Source organism: Mesoplodon densirostris, chromosome X, assembly GCF_025265405.1.
Source record: "Mesoplodon densirostris isolate mMesDen1 chromosome X, mMesDen1 primary haplotype, whole genome shotgun sequence".
NCBI lineage: Eukaryota > Metazoa > Chordata > Mammalia > Artiodactyla > Ziphiidae > Mesoplodon > Mesoplodon densirostris.
Genome location: NC_082681.1, coordinates 61,106,661 through 61,128,993, shown reverse-complemented (window position 1 = coordinate 61,128,993; position 22,333 = coordinate 61,106,661).

Sequence of the window (22,333 nt, the reverse complement as noted above, 5' to 3'; positions counted from 1 at the left end):
TAATCCAGCATCTACAATATTCTCTTCTTTTCAAGATGTTTTGTCTAGCAGTGATATGCAAAATTAGAAATAAGAGTACTAACGACTCTTGCTTTGTTACTTATCAACTATGAAGAAGTGTTTCAATATTATATCTACTTCCTCCTGTACTGAGTAGATGAGTTGATATCAGGGAAAAAAAAGAAGACATTTTTAATGTGAAGTTCTCTAATAGAGATATTATCTACCAATTTTCTGTTCTATTCTCTAATTAAAACTAATTTGCCCAAAGAAAAAACATTATCTTTTTCTCCTGTATATGTGGACTCAATGTCTTATGTTTTTAGAATTTTTTTTTTTTAGTAGTTTAAGAGAAAACTTCTTTTTCTTTCTGGAAATAAATATGTAGAGTTTATTCTCAATAAGAACACCCAAACTCAGGTTCTTTGAAATTCTCTAAGTGGGGGTAGTAAATGAGTATTTGGCTCTTTTCTTGAATATTGCAGTTTCTTCCATCAAAATTTATTCCTATTACTCTACTTTTGAGTCTGTTGATGCAGCATATCAATTTTTTTCAGGTTAACATTATTTTCTCTTATTTGTTAAATTTTGAGTTTCTGCTGAAGAATATATGTGCAATTTTGCTACTTGGGTTAAATTAATGCCAATTACAGTGATTTGAACTCCCTTTAGTCACCAACAGTGAAAGGAGGATTCTTTGAAGTTGATGAATATGGGCCTGGTTAGCATCCATGAAATCCATATTTTAAATAAATAGAATTTTAATTTATTCTTAAGCACTTAACCTCTCCTGAGACTCAAGCAAAATAATCTAGATCTATTAGAAACACAAACTTTAGTAGATATATAAAACTGTTTGTTAAAGAAGCAGTGAGATTTTCCTTCAGAAGAAGGATATACTCAAACAATACTGATGTTCAACACAGAAAGCCATAACTTGTCATATATCAAGTCACCTTATTCAATCAATCTTGTTTTTAAATTACATTCTAAAAAAAGTGTAAAACAAAAATGACAAAGGTAAAACACAAAGCCAATCTAGCCTTATGCCAAATGAGTTATGATTTTTCCAAAGAAATATATTAGTTTATGTTTACCAGCCTGTCACCCCCCCAAAAAAAACTAAATAAAGTGTAATATTCATAAATAACTTTGAACAGGTATGTTTCCTGTTTTGTATCTTTATTTTGATGGTCATACAAAATTATGATCCATCCTTTTGAAGTTTTCTATTTTATTTTTAAATTTTTATTTTATACTGGAGTATAGTTTATTAAGAATGTTGTGTTAGTTTCAGGTGTACAGCAAAGTGATTCAGATATATATATATATATATATATATATATATATATATATATATATATATATATATATACATACATGCATCTATTCTTTTTCAAATTCTTTTCCCATTTAGGTTATTACAGAATATTGAGCAGAGTTCCCTGGGCTATACAGTAGTTCCTTGTTGGTTATCTTTTTTTTTTTTTTTTTTTGGCTGTGCTGCAGGGCTTACAGGATCTTAGTTCACCAATGAGGTATTGAACCCAGGCCCTCAGCAGTGAAAGCATGGAGTCCTAACCACTGGACTGCCATGGAATTCCCTGGTTATCTATTTTAAATATAGTAGTGTGTCATAAGAAATTACAATCCATCTTTTGAAGTTTTCTATTAAAAAAAATAATTCAGTGTCCCTTGGTGACGCAGTGGTTGAGAGTCCGCCTGCCGATGCAGGGGACATGGGTTCATGCCCTGGTCCAGGAAGATCCCACATGCCTCATAGTGGCTGGGCCCGTGAGCAATGGCTGCTGAGCCTGCACATCCAGAGCCTGTGCTCCTCGACGGGAGAGGACTCAACAGTGAGAAGCCTGTGTACCACAAAAAAAATAAAAAATAAATAAAATAAAATAATTCAACCTTAATGTTGTATCCCCAAATATATTTTGTTTCATAATCTGTATTTATTGTCGGAAATATCATTTCATATATTTAGATAAAATGAAGTTTCCCAAGACAATTGTAATATTTAAAATAAGATAGTAGTACACTTAGATTGAAATGAACACATTAACTAGTACTTCAATTTTAGTAATTTATGTAACTTACCAACATGAATTATAATCAAGGGTGTTATTTGTATAGAGGATTATATAGTAAAATTTTCCTTTTCATTATTGGTTCACTTTTTTTTCTGATGAATAGTATAATAATTTTATTTGTATATTATTTAACTGAAAACTAAGTTCTAAATAATTTCTTCTAAAATATTCAAACACTGTTATCACATTGAATATATTTTGACAATCATTTACTACCCCAAAAATAATATTGGTAAAACCTCATTAATCATTTAATATGTTACTCTTAATATAATTGTTATTCAGAATAATATCCAAACATTTATTAAAATATTAACTACCTTTAACATTTTAATGGAAATGTATGGTGAAAACTACATTGTATCTTAGGTTTTAATTGCTGGTATATTAGTCTTTAAGATAGCCAATATTTAAGCTTAAATTATCTCCAAAAAATGAAAGAAGAAAGGAAAGAATCTGGGAGGGAAGTAGGTAAAACTCAACTTCTAAATTCATAGATTAAGCTTGTAATGTAGACAATAGAGAAGAATACAATGTCTAGACAAGTCGTCTTCGGATGGATGGCATCAGTTTTTCTGAAAACTTTCAGGCAAATGTGTGTTCATGTATGTGTCTGTGTGTGTGTGTTTCAGTGTGTGTATGAGAGGAAGAGAGAGAGAAAGAGATTGAGAAACAGAGATATCTAGCTGGTGCTGTATTTGGTTTGTATTTGGTAAGGCATTGTGATTCTTAACTATTATCATAAGTAAGTCCTTAGCCAAATTTTCTTACTAGAATATGGTAATAGAAATTCATAGAAAATACGAACTCTCTAGTTTTACAAGGATAATATTATGGATCATTTACTTAGCTAGAATACAGGTTTCCTACTGTTTAATCTTGACTTCCCAATTACTCATTTACTGCTTTCTTTTCATTTTCTAATCCTTAATCATGTATCTTTTAAAATTAAAAATTATCGGTGCAACCAGGAAGAACTGAGTTTAAGGCATATTGTATTGCTTGCACTCACCAATATTGAATTTCCAAAGGCAATAATACTGGTGGCATATGGTGGTATCTCAGTGGTGTTGTTTCTGTGATACTTTACTTAGTTGAAGACAACTAAAATAATATAATTCCCCTAAATTAAAATGACTAAACAACTCTAAATATTGAATAGATTTATTTTTGAAAAACTGGTTATATGTATGATTTTCTCATATTATATGATCCAAAAAAAATTTTTGATGGAGAAAATACTCAAGCTCCTGCAGAGTAAAACAAGAGTGTTATTAGTATTGTTCAAGAGACTTCAGTGCATTTGCAAGTGAACTTGATGTACTAAGATAGCAATGACTGATTTTGCAGGACTAGCAGTTCAACGTATACCTTATTTTCCAGACTAGTTGTAATGTTTCTAACAAATGGAAAGCAGAAGACAAGTGATCAAAACTTATGAAAGGAGGGACTTCCCTGGTGGTCCAGTGGTTAAGAATCCATCTTGCAATGCAGGGGAAGCAGGTTCGATCCCTTGACAGGGAACTAAGATCCCACATGCTATGGGCAACTAAGCCTACATGCCGCAACTACTGAGCCTGTGCACCACAACTAGAGAGCCTGCATGCTGCAACTAGAGAGCTCACGTGCTCTGGAGCCTGCACACCACAGTTAGAGAGTAGCTCACGTGCCACAGAGAAGAGCCCATGCACCACAGTGAAAGGTCCTGTGCACTACAACAAAGACCTGACATAGCCAATGAATAAATAAATAAATAATATTTTTAAAAAAATCTTATGAAAGGAGGTCAGAATATTGTAACAGACAGTAAGCAATTCTATATGTCTAGTTCTAGTCAAATCTTTGGTAAATATATCATTTTAGTTACCTCTAACAGAAAAATTATGGAAATCATTGTATGTAGCAATTTTTGACAATTTAAAATTGCAAAACCAAATTAGTTGTAGTATTCATAATATATATGTCACATTTTTCCTCCTGGCTCTTGGCAGTGCTTGTCAGTCATAGCCATATGATCTTACTGTATGTGTATCTAATACAAAATGTAGGTGGCAGTGCTGGTGGAGGTGGTGGTGGAATACTGCTGCTACTGTTCCTTACTTGAGGTTTCAAATACACTACTTTTTGTTCTCAAAATATCTTCCATGTTCTGCATCCCTTATTTTGCTTTAATTTCTTAAAAATATTTAAGTTTTACTAATTACCTAGTAAGATAGGCAGTTTAACCTATCTTACTAAATTTCTATAAGCTGATTTATCAAAAATATGTATGTTGTGAAAATGCTAAGAACAGCTTAAAATATGTGATTTCTTTGGTTGAAGCCAAGACTGCAATGTGTCAATTTTCTGTGGAATGAAATGTGTGTGTGTGTGTGTGTGTGTGCGTGTGTGTGTGTAGGAGCAATCTCTTTAAAATACCTCTTTCCTTTCAACTACTTTTATGTGAAAATTTTTGTTGGAGAGAGCAATCCCAGTTTCCTGTGATTTCAAAAGAATAATAGTCCAATATTCAGATATAAACCCTAGAAAAAAGGCCATTCTACAACCCAAAATATAATTCATTGAGCTGCTGTATGATTGGTTAACATTTCAAACATAAGAGATTTCTATGCCTTGATTCCTCCACACTCTTTGCAATAATTTATCCAGTTTGCTTGATTGATTGACTCTTTGAATTACAAGACACATTTATTTGGATGAAGTACCTACATCATCAAATCAATATAGAGTTGTGTTCCTGTATTAAGTGCCAGTTTAGAAAGTGTGATTGAATTTCCATAGAAATGAATTGATGTGATAAATTTATTTTCTATTTAGATTAGACATAGAAAACAAGAAACAAGGAAATATAAGTTTGCTTTGTTTTATTATAAGAATAGATTCTACTCTACTTTGAGCTTGTTTGCCCTTAAATTTGATATTAGGTAGTTTTCAAAAGTGTAGTGTATAAGTAATGGACATTAATTCCTAGTATTTTCCATCAAATAGATACAAAATTACATAAGTTGCATTCACTGACACTGCCATGAATTTGGATATTTTTAATATGAACCTCAGGGATAACACTAAATAGACATAGCTCTTAGAAAACTACATAATTGACTAAAAACATACTTCTGAAAAAAAATCAAACATTTATAAAATGGCATTTTGAAAATTCCTTTCAGACAAGTAATTCTAAATTATACTATGCTGCAAACTGTATTAAGGTTATAGCTCTAAGATGCCAAATCAATTGCTGATTTCAGGGGAAGAAAAGAATTTAAATGATATTGGTATTTGTATCAGTCAGGGTTCTCCAGAGAAACAGAACCAATAGGATATATCAATTTATATTTATATCCTATGTATCTATATCAGTATCTATGTTATCTATATCTATATATCAGAGAGAGAGAGAGAGATTTTAAAGTATGGCTCATGTGATTGTGGGGACTCGCAAGTCTGAAATCCATAAGACAGGCAGCAGGCTAGCAAGCTGGGAACTCAGGCAAGATTTCTACATTGGTCTTGAGGTGAATTCCTTCTCTGGGAAACCTCAGGTTTTGCTCTTAAGTCTTTTGACTTATTGTATGAAGCCTATCCATATTATCAAGGTTAATCGCCTTTACTTAAAGTCAACTAATTGTAAATGTTACTCACATCTACAAAATAACCTCACAGCAACATCTAGACCAATGTTTGACCTTGGTCATACATATATTCATAGAAGAAATAAATATGTTCCTTTACTTCCTACAGTATCCCCTTAGTTGGGTGAACCTTAGCCTAGCCAAGATGACATATAAAATTAATAATCACAGCATGTGTACATAAATAGATCTTTCTTTGCCTTTCCCTTTTCTAAGTCAATTATTTGTTATTGGTACATTGTGTAAGTACAGTCTGAATTATATGCTTACAGTCAATATATAAAAAAAGAGCTCATTAGAGAAATTGACTAGTATCAGGCTATGCTATTACATTCTAGAGTGTTTAGTAACTAGCCTGTAAATAGAAGCTATTGATGGTAGATCACTACAACCTCCTTTTTAGAGTCAAAATGAACACAATTTTCCCCATAATCTCTTTCAGTCATAGGTAATGGCACTGGGATATAAAATTATTCTATTTTTGACCAAATTCCCTACCCAACTTATCTGTAGTCCATGTTTTAATGTGATGTAATTGAAATTTATTCAGAGGCCTATAAAATATTGCATTTGATAGGTTTTCAAGTTCTGAAATTGCTAATATGAATTATTAATTAGAAGAATATTATTTTTCTAAAACATCAACAAGTAAAAGGTAATAAGTATTGTGTAGATATTTACTTGATATTGTTGAGTATATGCTCTAAAGGAACAATTACTTTGAGTCAAAATTATAGTATAGGGTAGTGTTAATTATAATTCTTGATATTTCTAAAAGAGATTAGTTTTGATAAAAGGATTCTTACAATTCTTAAATATCTATTTTGAGACATTACTGTTGATGGCAGAATTTTTTCTTTCTAAAGTCTGGGACATTTTCAACACACTATTTTTAAAAATAATGTCTTCCCAGATAAATTAAGAATGCTTTGAATTTAGCTACTTGATCAGTAATTATGAAAATGACATTCATTTCAATGATATCCTTATTAACCTACTCTCTTGGTTTACCAAGATAGTTATTGCCCCCCAAATAAGGGGATACTGTAGGAAGCAAAGGGACATATTTCTTCCATGAAAATAAGTTTGACCAAGGCATCTTTAATGATACTGTCATATTAGGATTTTACTAAATGAGATTAGCTCATAATTCTGGGAAAGATATTCTGTTGAACAGATATTAGTAGACTAATTTTGGTTCTGTTTTAAAGGTATTTTTTTCTGAAGGTTTTAAGAAATTAATTAGAATTAATGATGAATAAGTCATACAATGCTACAGAGCTTTAGTGATCACAATAAAGTTTTAATTCCTATCAAAATTAGTAAGATAATCATCGATTTAGTAATTTTTACTTTTACAAAAACCTCTTAAATGGTTTAGTTTCTTCTTGTTTTTGAACAGGAATGTACAGGTGGATTTTCTAAATATAGTTTTTAAAAAAATATTATATCATGAAAGAACATTTTTGGGAAATGAAATTCCAAATATCTTTATTCCTTAGAATCTGGAAAAAATATCATAATTTTTTCTTGTTTTTTTTCATGGCTGAGGATTAATAATGCTTTTTATTAGAGATAGATAAAATGACAAGTTTACTCCTGCCTTCATCGGTTTTGGTGGAGAGAACATTAGCATCTGGAAAAAAATATCAGGCTGCCTACAGAGATTTTGATCTTAGTCTTTTGACTTATTCATCATTGTTCCACATATGACCTTAGTGCTGGGTAAAATCACGTTTTCTTTTATGTATTCCTGTAAAAATTTTCCCTATTTTGCTTTCAGTCTTTAAAAATCATTGTTGCTCTTTCCACATACAATTCAATTAGTCCAGTGATTCTCAATCTTTTGCATGCATCCAAATCACCTGAAGGTCTTGTTAAAACACAGATAACTGTGCCTGTCTCTAGAGGTTCTTATATATTAGCTCTAGTACGGGGACACCAAAATTTACATTTCTAACAAGTTGTCCTATTATATTGATGTTGTTGATCTGGAAAACATTCTTTGAGAAGCCTTGATTTTGCCTTCTTGTTTCTTACTTGGACTTCACATTTTATATTTCCAATATAGAGAACAGCTGAGAACCCTAAGGAGAAGCTTGAGGGGGAAATATTTTTTTCTAGATCAGCAGTTCTCAAAATTAGCCACACATTTATAACACTTAAAGAGTTTTAAAGTGGGGGAGGTATAAATTGAGAGATTGGGATTGACATACACACACTAATATATATAAAATAGGTAACTAATAAGAACCTACTGTATAGCACAGGGAACTCTACTCAATACTCTCTAATGACCTATATGGGAATATAATCTAAAAAAGAGTAGATATATGTATATGTATAACTGATTCACTTTGCTGTACATCAGAAACTAACACAACATTGTAAATCAACTATACTCAAATAAAAAGTAATTAAAAACAAAAAACAGTGCTTCCCTGGTGGCACAGTGGTTGAGAGTCTGCCTGCCGATGCAGGGGACACGGGTTTGTGCCCCAGTCCAGGAAGATCCCACATGCCATGGAGTGGCTGAGCCCGTGAGCCATGGCCACTGGGTCTGTGTGTCCGGAGCCTGTGGTCTGCAATGGGAGAGTCCACATCAGTGAGAGGCCCGTGTACCGCAAAAAAACAACAACAAAAAAAACAAAACAAAAAACAAAACAAAACAAAAACGAACAAAAAAAATAACAAAACTAAAGATGCCTAGATCCTTCCTTCAAAGAATTTGAGTTAATTGTTCTGGATATTACCTTGTGCACGGGAATTTTTAAAGTTTCTTGGGTGATTCTGATATGCAGCCAAGATTTAAAACAACTATTCTAGAAGGATAGAAGTTAAAATCAACTTCCCTTAATATTAGAGAACAATGATAGATTAAATACCACTTTCCCCATAGACACCCCTTTCTAGAAATGTTCACATTTCCTCAATGTGCACACCCTCTAGAAATATTCAACCAAATAATTAGACATTAATCATTGAAGTTAGAAAAATTATTCAGTCTTTCTTTCCATGCAATGACTTTTTGAGATCTTCAGCTTTTCAGGTTCTGTAGTAGAAACAGAAGATCTGGGAAATAAAGATAATGCCAACAATGTTGGCAATAAGATAAGACCTGGAACTTGTATCAGAATACTCTAACTTCAATCATCCTAATTGGAACCTATAACTTTAGTTTCTATCTACAAAGGAAAAAAACAGAATTTCCAGGTCTTTGTAGAAGTTACTATTAACTAGGAATTTATGAAGAGAGAAAGATTATTATAAAGAACATCTTCAAACTAAGTTTGAGAATGTTGGAATGGACTAAGTGATTCTCCATCAAGGACAATTTGGTTCCTGAGAGGACAATTGGCAATGTCTGTAGAGATTTTTGGTTGTCATATCTGGCTAGGTGAGGGGGTAAGGATGGAAATGGACAGATTCTACTGGTTTCTGGTATGTAGAAGCCAGGGACGCTGCTAAATGTCCTACAATGCATATGACAACCCTCCACAATTATTATTCAATCCAAAATGTCAATATTGCTGAAGTTAAAAAATTCTGGTCTAAGTCATCTAACTCGATAAACTGTTGTCTGCTTCATCTATAAGAATCGTGAATAATTACAGCTTTCAAAGAATATGTTGCTTTTTGATATAGAGAATCACTGGAAAATAAAACATTAGATCAATTCAAATTAATTTAAAATAAAATCTGGAAAAATGTTAGTATTCTTTATTGTACCTAAAACAATGACATGCTCTAATGGCTGCTATTACTGTTGTTATTATTATCATTATTTTAGAATTGGAAATAACACTATAAGGAAGTAAGTGACATAACTTTTTTTGCCACAATAATAAAAAATGAGAAGCATTAATCATTTGCATAATTCTATAATCTGAATGTTGGCACAACATTCTCCAGTAACACAACTAGGTTTCAAAAGAAGTCATGTGAAGGGAAGTCATTCAAGTTCTCATTTCTCTAAGGATATCCTTATAGAAATCTCTTATCATTCTTGAAGTTTTCTTTTATTTGGCCAACATTGGGTAAAAACACAAATTCTTCTTTCTGACTGTTTGTTCACAAATCATTATCCTGCAGAAATTTTAAGGCTTTTGGAAAGGGAAACAATGGGGAAAGACATTTCTCTGTGCAAGGAATTTGCTATTTATAAAACAGACTTTCAATCCATGTACATAAGAATGCATTTAACTGGTATGTTCTCTTCTCCACTGTCTTCCTACTTTCTCCAATTATCTGATTTGTAACTTTTAAGTAGAAAATTGTCAGAAAAAAGTTTTCACCTAGAATGACTTTTTGCAAGCAAGTTATAAATTCCTGAAATTAAGAGTTTATAATGGAAATGCTGACACAACCTTAACTTTAGTAATTGAAGAGCACCACTATAATACATCAGTCACTTGTCTTCTGTATCTGTCACAAGTTCTATAAATCAAAATCTTAGAATGTATGTCACGTTTTATAAGTTTTTTTCATAAATCTGTCCTGCACATCAATACTGGTAATAATATTTTTTCAGTAAATAATACTGTTCAGGGACATACTCTTTTGCCAGTTCATTGAGTTACTTTAAAAACAGTGAAAATTATATTTTGGGAAGATTTGAAAATATATACTCTGACTATATTGCTAATAATACTATTTTAATTTGGAACAATTGGGAGAAAAGAACTGAACATATAAGTTAGAAAGTTACTTGACAGTTTCATTATTACATTAAGTGCACAGAACTTCTCACTCCAGGTATAAAGATGTCATGTATCAAATAACTGACTCAATATATTAAAAAAATTATAGCCACTCAAGAAACAAAAATGTAAAGAGAATAAATGACCTCTCTGTAGGTCATCCACCAAAATGCAAGGTAATTTTTTACTTGTAATCAACAAATTTATTTTTTCAGAATATGTTATAAGTGAGACAATTTACAAGGTTTCCAAATGTCAAGAGGAAGTTATTGCACCTATTTTATTTCTTAATTAAATGAGTTTTTCTCATTATAAACAATTCAAAAGTATGTATTTATATAGCCTAAAAATGGAAAATCCCCTATCACTCACTCTAATCATCATCCTCTCCATTGTTAATGATGGCTTATGGTTTGGTGTGAATAATTTAAGAAAATGTATTAGTTTTACACACCCAAATACAAGCAAAATACATATTCACATTCTCATGTGAGTATCCAGTGCATGTGTGTACTTATTTGTATACAAGCATTTAATTTGGTGTTTGTTTTCTATCATGTGATCATATTTGTATGGCAACAGGCTTTTTATTTTTATTTCTTTTTTACATAACACCAACACTTGGAGATCTTTCTGTTTTAGTACATACAATTCTACCTCATTTTAAAAAATATGTAATATGTAACATTTTTAACCATTTTTCTATGGATAGACATTTATGAGTTTCCCCCCATCTTTTCAGTGTTAAAAATGTACTACAATAAATGGATTTGTGTTTGGTGTTTTGGGTACATGTATGAATATTTCTCTTCAACAGATAGATCCTTATGATGGAATTTTTAATTGAGATGCATACATATTTGATTTTTTTTACATTTTAACCAAATTCCCCAACAATATCTGTACTTAGTTATACTACCACTCATTTTGTACATATGTGAGCATTATATTCACATGCACATCAGCACTACCTTTTGTCAATCTTCCCAAGATGGGAAATATAAGTTGAGGAACAAGTTGTGTGTGTGTGCATGATTGCGTGGTGGGAAAGGGATGCACTGTTAAAATGAGTTGCTTTAAATCTCTCTAGGAGGAAGTTCTGGATGGAAGGACTTAGTTGAAACTGGAAAAATAGCTTTGTATTTGAAATCTTAGAAGCAGATACGTTTACAAGGATTTCACGTCAAATGGGTTATAGCTTCATGATGTTTCAATGAATTACTATATTCATATAATTTTATATAAGAATATATTGCTTAAAGGGGACTGTATTGTTATATTCTTGTATTAATTTGGGTTCCCTGGAAAGCAGACCTTGAGATAAGACTTGGAGGCAGGTAGTTTTGTGGGGAGTCCACTTGAGAAGCCAAATTGAGGGGGCAGGAAAGTGAGAAAGGGAAGAAAGGAAACTCAATATACAGGGACATGTTTAAGTTGCTTACCACTGTGGCAAACTGGAGCCTAATCCTGCTAGATACTCTCTGAGGGAGCATGGAGAATGTACCTTGCACCTCATAATTGTCACCCCACACTCTCATCCATTTTTGGCTTAAGAGTTTACCCTCTTGAATGTTAACACACACAGATAAGTACACACACATTCCTCTGGACTGTACACACCCACAACCCCCTACACACACACACACATGCATGCACACACTTCTGAGCTGTATTTGCTTGTAGGTTGAGCTCACAGGCTTTTGGCTTTAGAAAAATTCCTGAGGCAGAAAAAAGCAGGAAGACAGCACTGAGACACTTGTAAAAAACTTTACTATGCTCTTCATGGAAAATATTAACCAGAGCTGCATAAGAGGTAACCTAAGAAGATGTCTCTGCCACAGTTCTTACCCTATACTTTCAGCAAATTCCCTCACAAAGATGTAAAAGGACCTCATAGTTCTTTCCCCATGATTGTCACCTTTGTTTGCAGATTTCAGGTTACTCAGTAAAAATTTACTAAGTTCTACTGAGCTCTGAGATTTATAGAATGTGCAATCAAAAGCATAGAATAAGTCGAACTGAAAATAATGAATAACGAACAATAAACCTAATGGAACATTTGCCTCATTGAAGATGTCAAATACCTAAGTTAATGACATCATTCTTAACTGTTTATCTTCTGCATAGATAAATTGTTTTTAAGATAGTAGACACATTAGAGATTATACACCGAAATTTTCCATAAAACAAGAAGTAAAACAGCAAAGAAAAGACAATTGAAAGGTTTAAAAAAATGCACACAGAATATAAATGTGCTACTATCACTTTTTTATGTGCAGCAAATTGGCCACAGCTGGTGTGTAAAATGACTGTTTTATGAAGAGGTGTACTTTTCAGCAAGTATTATTTTACTCCTTGTTGTGGGCAAATATTAATTCAATAAGCCTCCTGTAAGGTTTAGCAATTTTGGAGGCTTAACTGAGTTATGTCCATACTTCGAAATTTACCTTTTCTTTCCTGCTGTAGTTTCCTCAAGATATATTTGGCTTTATTTATTCTTCCTTATGTCATGTGAATAATACTCTCTACAGAGACCATTTCTTTTTTACATAAATGTTTAATTTGTAACATATCTCTGAAGAGAGCTACTCATCTTTCTCTTTAATTTCCTTCAGAGCAAGTAGAATCTTAGGCACATTCTGTCATTACCATAGGCTGTATGTGCAAAGTGAGATTAGAAGAAACAGTAAAACAATAAGAGGTTCATCACATCTCCCCTGGAAACTTTTTGTTCTAACATGGTGTATGAAGCAATGTTAGAGACAATTATAACACCTTGTTATTATAATTTCAAGAAGTTTAGGATAAAAGAGTAATTACATCCAAATCAGAAATCTCATGGTACATCTCGAGGACTGCTTTTTCTTATTGTTTTTAACCCAGCAACACTTCAACACTTCTCCCTTCTCAAACATATGTAATTCCTTCCATCCTTCTCCTGCAGTCTTACCAGACAGATAGAAGTAAAGAAGTAATTGCTTCCTATATTCACATCTAATTTACTGGAAATAAAACTTACACAATCCAGTTTTCTTCATATCTTAGAAAAATATATGAAGTATTTGCAAACAAATTAACTCCTCATAGCCATTCCATGGCTGCCCAGCTGGACAAATAATTAAATACAGCAAAGCAAAGTGGGGTTTACATCAAGAATTCAAGGTTAACATTTGAATGTCAATCAATTTAGTTCACCATATTAAAAGGATAAAAGAGAAATATCATTTATTCTTCTCCAAACATTCAGAAAAAACATTTTAAAAATCCATTATCTATTCATACTAAATCAAACACATGCCAGAAAACTAGGAATATAAGATAATATCATCAACCTCAAAGTCATATATAAAAAATAAAATCTAGGTATAACATTATACTAACTTGTGAAAGACTGAATACTTTTCCCTTACAATCTGAAGCACCAAAAAATGGATAGCCATTTATACCATTTCTATTCAACATTGTACTGGAAGTCTTAGCCAATGCAACAAGACAATAAAAGACATAAGTTGATACAGATTGGAGAAAAATAAATAAAACGTTGTTAATGTGTGAATGGTAGTATACATGGAAAAATCCCAGGATATCTAAAAAACAGGTAATGAAAATAATAAGTGAATTTAACATAGTCACAGAATATAAGGCCAATATCCAGATAAATGTCTTAAATAAATGCCCATGTAATAGCAAAGAAAATTAGATATTGAAATATAATAGGTATATGCTCAAGAAAAATGAGTACATGTATACCCCAGGCCATGTAAAAGAATGTTCTAATATATGAAAGGATCTTCCCCAAGATAAAATATAAATATTTTATAGTATATTCTAATAATTGAATATTACACAACAATAAAATAAGCTACAGATATATACAACTTGATTTACTTTCAAAGACAATATGTTGAGTGAAAAAAGTCAGACACAAAAGTGTACCTACTGAATGATTCCATTTATTTTAAGTTCAAGAACAAGCAAAACTAATTTATCACAATAGAGATTAGAAGAATGGATACCACTTTGCAGGGAGAGCTATTGACTTGAAAGTATAAAAAAACAACATTTCTAGTGTACTGGAAATATTCTATATTATGATCTGGATGGTGGTATCATGAGTAAAATATCATCAAGCTGTAGAGAAAAGATGAACTGGCACTCTCTTCCTGACTTTGTATATTTTTATCTTATTAAATAAAAAACTAAACTTATTCTCTGTCCCACTTGATTCTCCTTTCCCTGACTTGCCCTCTCTAGAGATAATTACTGGTAATTTTCATGTATACATTTCCAGAGATAGCCTATGTTTTTGGAAGGATATATGTATACATACATATGAATTAAGGATTTTTTTAAACTTTATTATCGTATGTAATACTAATGAGGATTCATAATCTAACATAATCAATATTAGAATCCTTATTAGTTAACTTTAGTAATTATGTTTGCTGCTTTTATTAAAAATAGTGCTGCAAGTTCTAGCCAGAACAATCAGGCAAGAAGAAGAAATAAAGGGCACCCACACTGGAAAAGAATAAGTAATATTAGCTGTGCTTGCAGATGGTATGATCTTATATGTAGAAAACTAACGATTCCACACACACACACACACACACACACAAACTGCTAGGATTAATAAACGAATTCAGCAAAGTAGCAGGATACAAAGTGGTGTAAGGGGCAACAACAGGCATCCTTGCTTTGTTCCAGTCACTCATCATTAAGTGTGATGTTACCTGTGGGTTTTTCATAGGTGGATTTTATTATTTTGAGGTAGCTTCCTTTTATTCCTAGTTTATTGAGTATTTTTATCATGAAACAGTGTTGAATTTTGTCAGTTGCTTTTTCTGAATTGATATGATCATGTGGTTTTCCACCACTATTTTGTTAATGTGGCATATTTCATTGATCAATTTTCATTATGTTGAACTATTCTTTCACTCCAGGAAGAAATCACACTTGGTCATGATGTGTGGTCCTTTTAATATGCTGCTGAGGGCTTCCCTGGTGGCGCAGTGGTTGAGAGTCCGCCCGCCGATGCAGGAGATATGGGTTCGTGCCCCGGTCCAGGAAGATCCTGCATGCCGCGGAGCAGCTAAGCCCGTGAGCTATGGCCGCTGAGCCTGCACGTCCAGAGCCTGTGCTCTGCAATAGGAGAGGCCACAACAGTGAGGGGCCCACATACCACACACACAAAAAATAATAATAATAATAATTAATAATAATAATAGTAATATGCTGCTGAATTTGTCTTGCCAGTATTTTGTTGACGTATGCATTTTTATATGTAGTTTTGATTTCCATTTAGTCTAAAGTTTTTTATAATTCTCTGTTATTTTTCCTTTGATCTAATGGTTTTTAGAAATGTGTTATTTACTCTCCAAATACTTGATGATCTTTCAGATATCTCTCTGTTTTTTTGTTTGTTTTTTTTTCTAACTTGACTAATGGTAAGAGATCGTACTCTGCATGATTTCAGTCCTTTCACATATACTGAGCTACATTTTATGGCCCAGTTTATGGGCTGACTTCATGAATACTCCACATATGCTTTGAAGGAATATGTAGTTTTTGTTGTTGGATGGTGTGTCTTATAAGTGTCAATTAGTTTGTCTTGGTTGATAAGGTTATTCAAGTTATTTATGTTCTTAGTGATTTTTCTATGTAATTGTTCCTATGCCTTACTGGGAGACTACATTTACAATTTCCAACTATAGTAGTATATTTGTCTTTTTATCATTCAGTTAAGTCAGGCTTTATTTCTGGTATTTTGAAACTGTGTATTGTGCAGAAAAATTAAGATTGCAATTAATTCTTGGTTAATTGACCCTTTTTTATTATGAAATGTCCTTATTTATCACTGTTATTATTCCTTATTCTGAAGTTGACTTTTTTCTTATATTTATATAATCACTACAGCATTCTTATGCTTAGTATTTGCCTTGTATATATTTTCATCATTTTTTTTACCAATCTATGTCTTTGTATTTAAAGTGATTTTCTTGTAAATAACAATCTGTTCTGCATCTATGGATTGAACTAACCAAAGATAGAAAATATTTTTTTTTAAATTCCATAAGTTTCCAAAAAGCAAAACTTGAATTTACCACACCCTGGCAACTATTTACATAACATTTACATTGTATTTACAACTATTTACATAGCATTTATATTTTATTAGGTATCATAAGTAATCTAGAGATGATTTAAAGTGAACAAGAAGATGTGTGTAGGTTATATGCAAATACTATGCCATTTAATATAAGGGACTTGAGAATCCGTGGATTTTGGTTTCAATGAGGTGGGGTCCTGGAACCAATCCCCTTCAGATACTGAGATATAACTGTAGAGTCAACTGTACTTTTTAAAACAATGTGTCATTCTGGCTTTTTTATTGGTATATTAATACCATGTACATTTTATATACTTACTGATATGGTCAGGTTTCAGTTAACCATTTTTTAATCTGTTTTCTATTCATTCTGTTTGTTATATGTTATTTTTTTCGTTTTTTCCTGCTTTCTTTTGAATTGAGTATTTATTTTTAGCTTTTTTCATTTTATCCCCATTAATTGCCTGCTGTTTGTTTTATTTTAGTGGCCACTCATGCATTTATAACATGCGTGTTTAACTTATCATAGTCAACCTTCAAGTAATATTTTACACTTTATATATAATGTCTGATTCTTCAACAGTTTAATTCCATTTGTTCTCTTCTGAACATTGTACTATTATTGTCATACAATTTTCTCCTACATATGCTATAAACTCCACAATATTTTATTAAAATTTTATGCTTTTAAATTTTATTTTAAAATATTTATCAATAAGTAAACACTATCTTTTATATTTACCCACACATTTACCCTTTTCAGCACTCTTCATTCTTTAGCTTAGATACACATTCCATCTGGTGTCATTTTCCTTCTTCCTGAAGAACTTCCTTTAATAGTTTTTGTAGCACACATCTGTTGCTGCTGAATTTAATCCAGCCTCAGTTTGGCTTTACTCCTAAGGTCCTGTATTTGGAAAGGTTTCTCTGTGTTGGATATTGAGACTTTAAACTGTTCTCAGTCCTATGTGAATTCAGGAATTGTTCATCTTAAAATTTTGTGGTATTTATTGTTTCCTGAGAATTTTATTTTTTTTCCTTTTTTTCTATTTCTTTTTTTTTTTTTGGTTTTACCTTGTAGAATTTGATCCTAAACATTGCACAGATTGACATACAGCAAAGACACCTATGCAGATTTCTAGAGCCCTTTCTCCTCACATGTCTCTCCTTACAGGACTCCACCCCTTAAATTCTAGCCACCTTTGCCTCTCCAAACTCTCCTGTCTGTTTGCTTTGCTAATGTAGATGTGGGACATTTTTTAGTTCCTCCTCTTTTCTCTGCAGTCCAAAGATTACTCCCAGCACCATTTTTTTTTTACAAGACCGTCTATACCCCCCTTTGAATGCCATGACATTTCTGTAGTAAAAGTGTAGTAAAAAGTGTAGTATTTAGATACATGTGGCTCTACTCCAGGACTCTGTTCTGTCTTATTGGTTTATTTGTCTATAATCTGTGGCAGTAAGATACTGTCTTCATTACTTTAGCTTTATATTAAGTCTTGAAATCTTGTAGTGCAATCCTCCACATTTTTTCTTTCTTAGGGATATTGTAGCTATTGTAAGTCCTTTGCATTTCTGCATACATTTTAGATTCAATTTGTTTTATTCCTCAAAAATATATCTGGGAATTTATTTTATAACTTTTCATCTTTTAAGTTGACCATGGTATAATTCATAGACAGTGAAATGTACAGATTTTAAATATGAAGTTCATTTAATTTTGATAAAGGAATGTATATGTGTTACTCATACTGTTATCAAGAGATAGAGAATTCCCATACTCTAAGAAAATTCCTTTGAATTTCTTCCCAGGGAATCCCCCACCCCAAGCTACTTCATATTTGATTTCTATGTTATGTTTTCTATAGAATTTCATAAAAATTGAATCATACAGTATTTTTCTTTGTGTCAAGTTTCTTTTACTCAACAGAAAGTTTCTGAGACTCATCCATATTGCTGCCTATATCAATAGTTTATTTACTTTTGTTGCTAAATAAACCAGTTTGTCTTTTCATTCTGCTCTTGATGGACACCCGGATAATTGTCACTTTTTAGCTATTATGAATAAAAATGTCTTGAATACTTTTTTTTTTTTTTTTTTTTTTTTTTTTTTTTTGCTGTACGCGGGCCTCTCACTGCTGCGACCCCTCCCGTTGCGGAGCACAGGCTCCGGACACACAGGCTCCGTGGCCATGGCTCGCGGGCCCAGCCACTCCGCGGCATGTGGGATCCTCCGGGATCGGGGCACGAACCCGTGTCCCCCGCATCGGCAGGCGGACTCCCAACCACTGCGCCACCAGGGAAGCCCTTGAATACTTTTATACAAGGTTTTTTTGTGGCCCTGTATTTTAATTTTTCTCAGATAAACTCCTGAGTGGGAATATTGCATCATAACTTTTAAAGTAATCGCCAAATAGTTTTCCAAAGCAATTGTAGTCCTTTACATGAGAGTTTTGCTTGTTTCAAATTCTCTGCTAAACTTGGAATAATAAATATTTCCCTTTCTTTCTTTCTTTCTTTCTTTCTTTCAGACATTCCAGTAGGTATGTTTGTTTTCATTTGCATTTTAGATAACTAACGGTATTGAATAGATTTTCATGTGCTTATTTGCCATTCCTTTATCTTCTTTTGTGAAGTGGCTGTTTAGATCTCTTGTCTATTGGTCAGAGTGCAGGGGGAAAGGAAGATTTTGTAATTTTACCATGGATTAGAGGAATTCTCTATATATCCTCAAGGCCAGTGATTGTTCAAAGTTCACTAATTAAATCTAATTGTTTCTTCTTTTTGACTTTTTCCCACATATCTTTTATGCTTTGTCCTGTTTTTTTTTTGTATTTTTTTACCTTTTAGGTTAATGGGAATATTTTCTTTTGACTAACCATTAAGTTCACTAATCCTAGCTTATGTTATGTCCAGTAATCAGCATTTTTAATTTCAGATAATGCTTTTAGAAGTCTATAATATATATTTTATACTTTTTCATGGATTCCAATGTCTTATTGATATTATCTGTCCCTTCATTGACTTTGTCTATATTATTTTCTACTTTCTCTGACATATTTATAATAGTTACTTTAAAGTGTTCTTTGCTAACTTCAACATCTGAACCATTTATCAGCCTGTTTCTATTGCTTGTCCTCTTTCTTGGTTTTGGTTATCTTTTCCTGCCTCTTTGTATGTTTTGTAATTTTTTTTGTATGTCAGACACTTGTACAAAAGGACTGTGGAGACTAAAGTTAATAACATTTTCCTTCAGTCAGTGAGGACCTGGTAATTTCAATCCAAACAGGAAGTGAGCTGAGTTAGAGCTGGTTTTCAGCTTTAGCTAGCCGCAGGCTACCTCTGGTTTTAAATGTCTTGAAAGCAAAGTTTTTGAGACTGTTGTAGGTCCTAGTACAACATAGTCTTCCCTATATTGTACCGCAGGGGAATATTTCATTCAGCCTTTGCAGGCCAGGACCTCTGCTATCCATACTTTCCCATTACTCAGCAAATATCCTGTGGGGAAAATCTACTTTTTAATTGGGGATACTCTTTTTTAAAAAGTTTATTTTATTGAAGTGTAGTTGATTTACAATGTTGTGTTAATTTCTACTGTACAGATATAGATATAGATATACACACACATATATATATATACATATATATATATACACACACACATATATATATACACACACATATCTATATCTATATATACACACATATATATCTATATATACACACACACACATATATATATGTATATAAATATAAAAGTATATAAATATACTTTTTAATACTCTTTTCCATTATGGTTTATCACAGGATGTGTGCTATACCATAAGACCTTGCTGTTTACCCATTTTACAGGTAATAGTTTGCATTTTCTAATTTGATTTGGGGATACTCTTGATTAGAATTTGGCATGTTAGTCCTGTAATCATCAAAAGTTTCACTGGTTTCTCTTTCTTATGATCTAGTCCCTTGTCTATGGCAAGCCCAAAACTCAGACAATGCATAGAACCTGAAAATATGTCCAAGGAATAAATTTTTTGGCAATCTGAGCTCACCCTGGAACGTCTCTTTCTCTTGAGAATTTCAGTTCATCTAGTAGTCTTGGTTTTATGGTACTTATAACCTTAAAAAAAAGACTTTATTAATGGATCTTTTTTGTTGTGTTGAGTCAGGAGCTAGTATTTACTACTACCAACTAGTCATTGGCAGAAAGAGAAGATGAAATTTAACATTCACTCTCTATCTTTTTATACTTCTGCAATTTGTACTTTTTATAATTTTGGAAATTTTTATAATTTGTCATTCACCTCAGGAAATTGGGGTAGGTGGTGCATATAATATACCAGAATTTTGAGAAGGAAAACAAATATAAAGCCTTAGCCTATGGTGTAATAAATGTTGATTATTTCCAAATAATAATTGGAATTATGAATATATAACAGTGGAAATTGTGTAACTGTACAAAGTAATTAATATAAAATAAATAATACTCTTAAACAACATTAATATTTTCTTTTCCTATGTGCATATTTGGCTTTGTGCCTTGATTTAGCATTTGTTTATTTTACCACCAAGTTTCCCTATGACCAGCACAGAGCTTTTGAGAATACTAAGAATTTAACAAATATTGATTAAAATAATTTTTAATTAATTCAACTATATTAAGAAGTGGTATGAAATTATGTGTGAGGAAAATTCTATCTTAAGAAATTTTACATCTTTTATTTAAAAATAGGCTTAATAAATCTCCTACTGAATTCACTGAGTCAACAAATATTTTTGGAGTCTTACTATGTGCTAAACAAGGTGCTAAGCACTGAATGAGTGGAGGAAGTGTCCCACCATGTTTCAGAGCTCCAGAGTTAAGTTGAACCATCAATTAACCATCAAATAATATCATAAATTAAAATGCTGACAGCGTTAGAGTACAAGGTACCCTTAGGATGCAGATAATTTTGGAGGATACTGAGTGTCATTTTTCCCTGATACTAACACAGAAATAACATTCCACATATTCCCATATAATACCTACATAGGCACACATGCTCTTAAAATCCATTAAGTTAAACAGTAATAAAATTTGTCATATTTAATCTGATGTCTAATTCACCATTATTGTCATTAGGAAGGTCATTTCTATAGCTAATTAAGCATGATGTTATTTTAGGTACTGTATAAACAAAACTACACAGAATTACAATCTATCCCCTAATTGCTTATTAATCTAAGATAAAATAAATTGTTGGCATGGATCAAATTGTATAGGACAGAACAACTCGTTGATTAAATAAATATACAAATAGTAAATGATTTATATTACAAACAGTTCAAAGGTAACTGAATTTTAGTGTCCTAAGTGAAATGGTAAGAGTAAACAAATATTTGAGGTAGAAATTTGGAAGACTGGTGATAATCTAATAAAGTTGTAGTAAGAAAAAAAGAACATTGTGTTTCATCTACTTTAAAATAAAGTTTCTGCAATCCACTATGCTTAAAATAAAGAGATTTCAAATAGATGCTGACTGCCTAAGCTAAGCCTATAAAGTCTTCCAGGACCAGGGAGATTGGAAAGAAAAGAGTTACCTTATGTGAAGTAAAAGAACATTTAAGAATATCTGAGCCTGATGCTAGATAAGGGAACTGAAATAAGGTTCTCCACTGATAATTAAGACAAGTTACCTAACCAGGAGGTAATGTAATTGCTTTGTTTTAATCTTTGAAATAAATAAAAAAGAGATTAGGAAATAAGAGGATAATTTACTTGCTCTGTAGTGTCCTGTAACAGTCATTAATTGG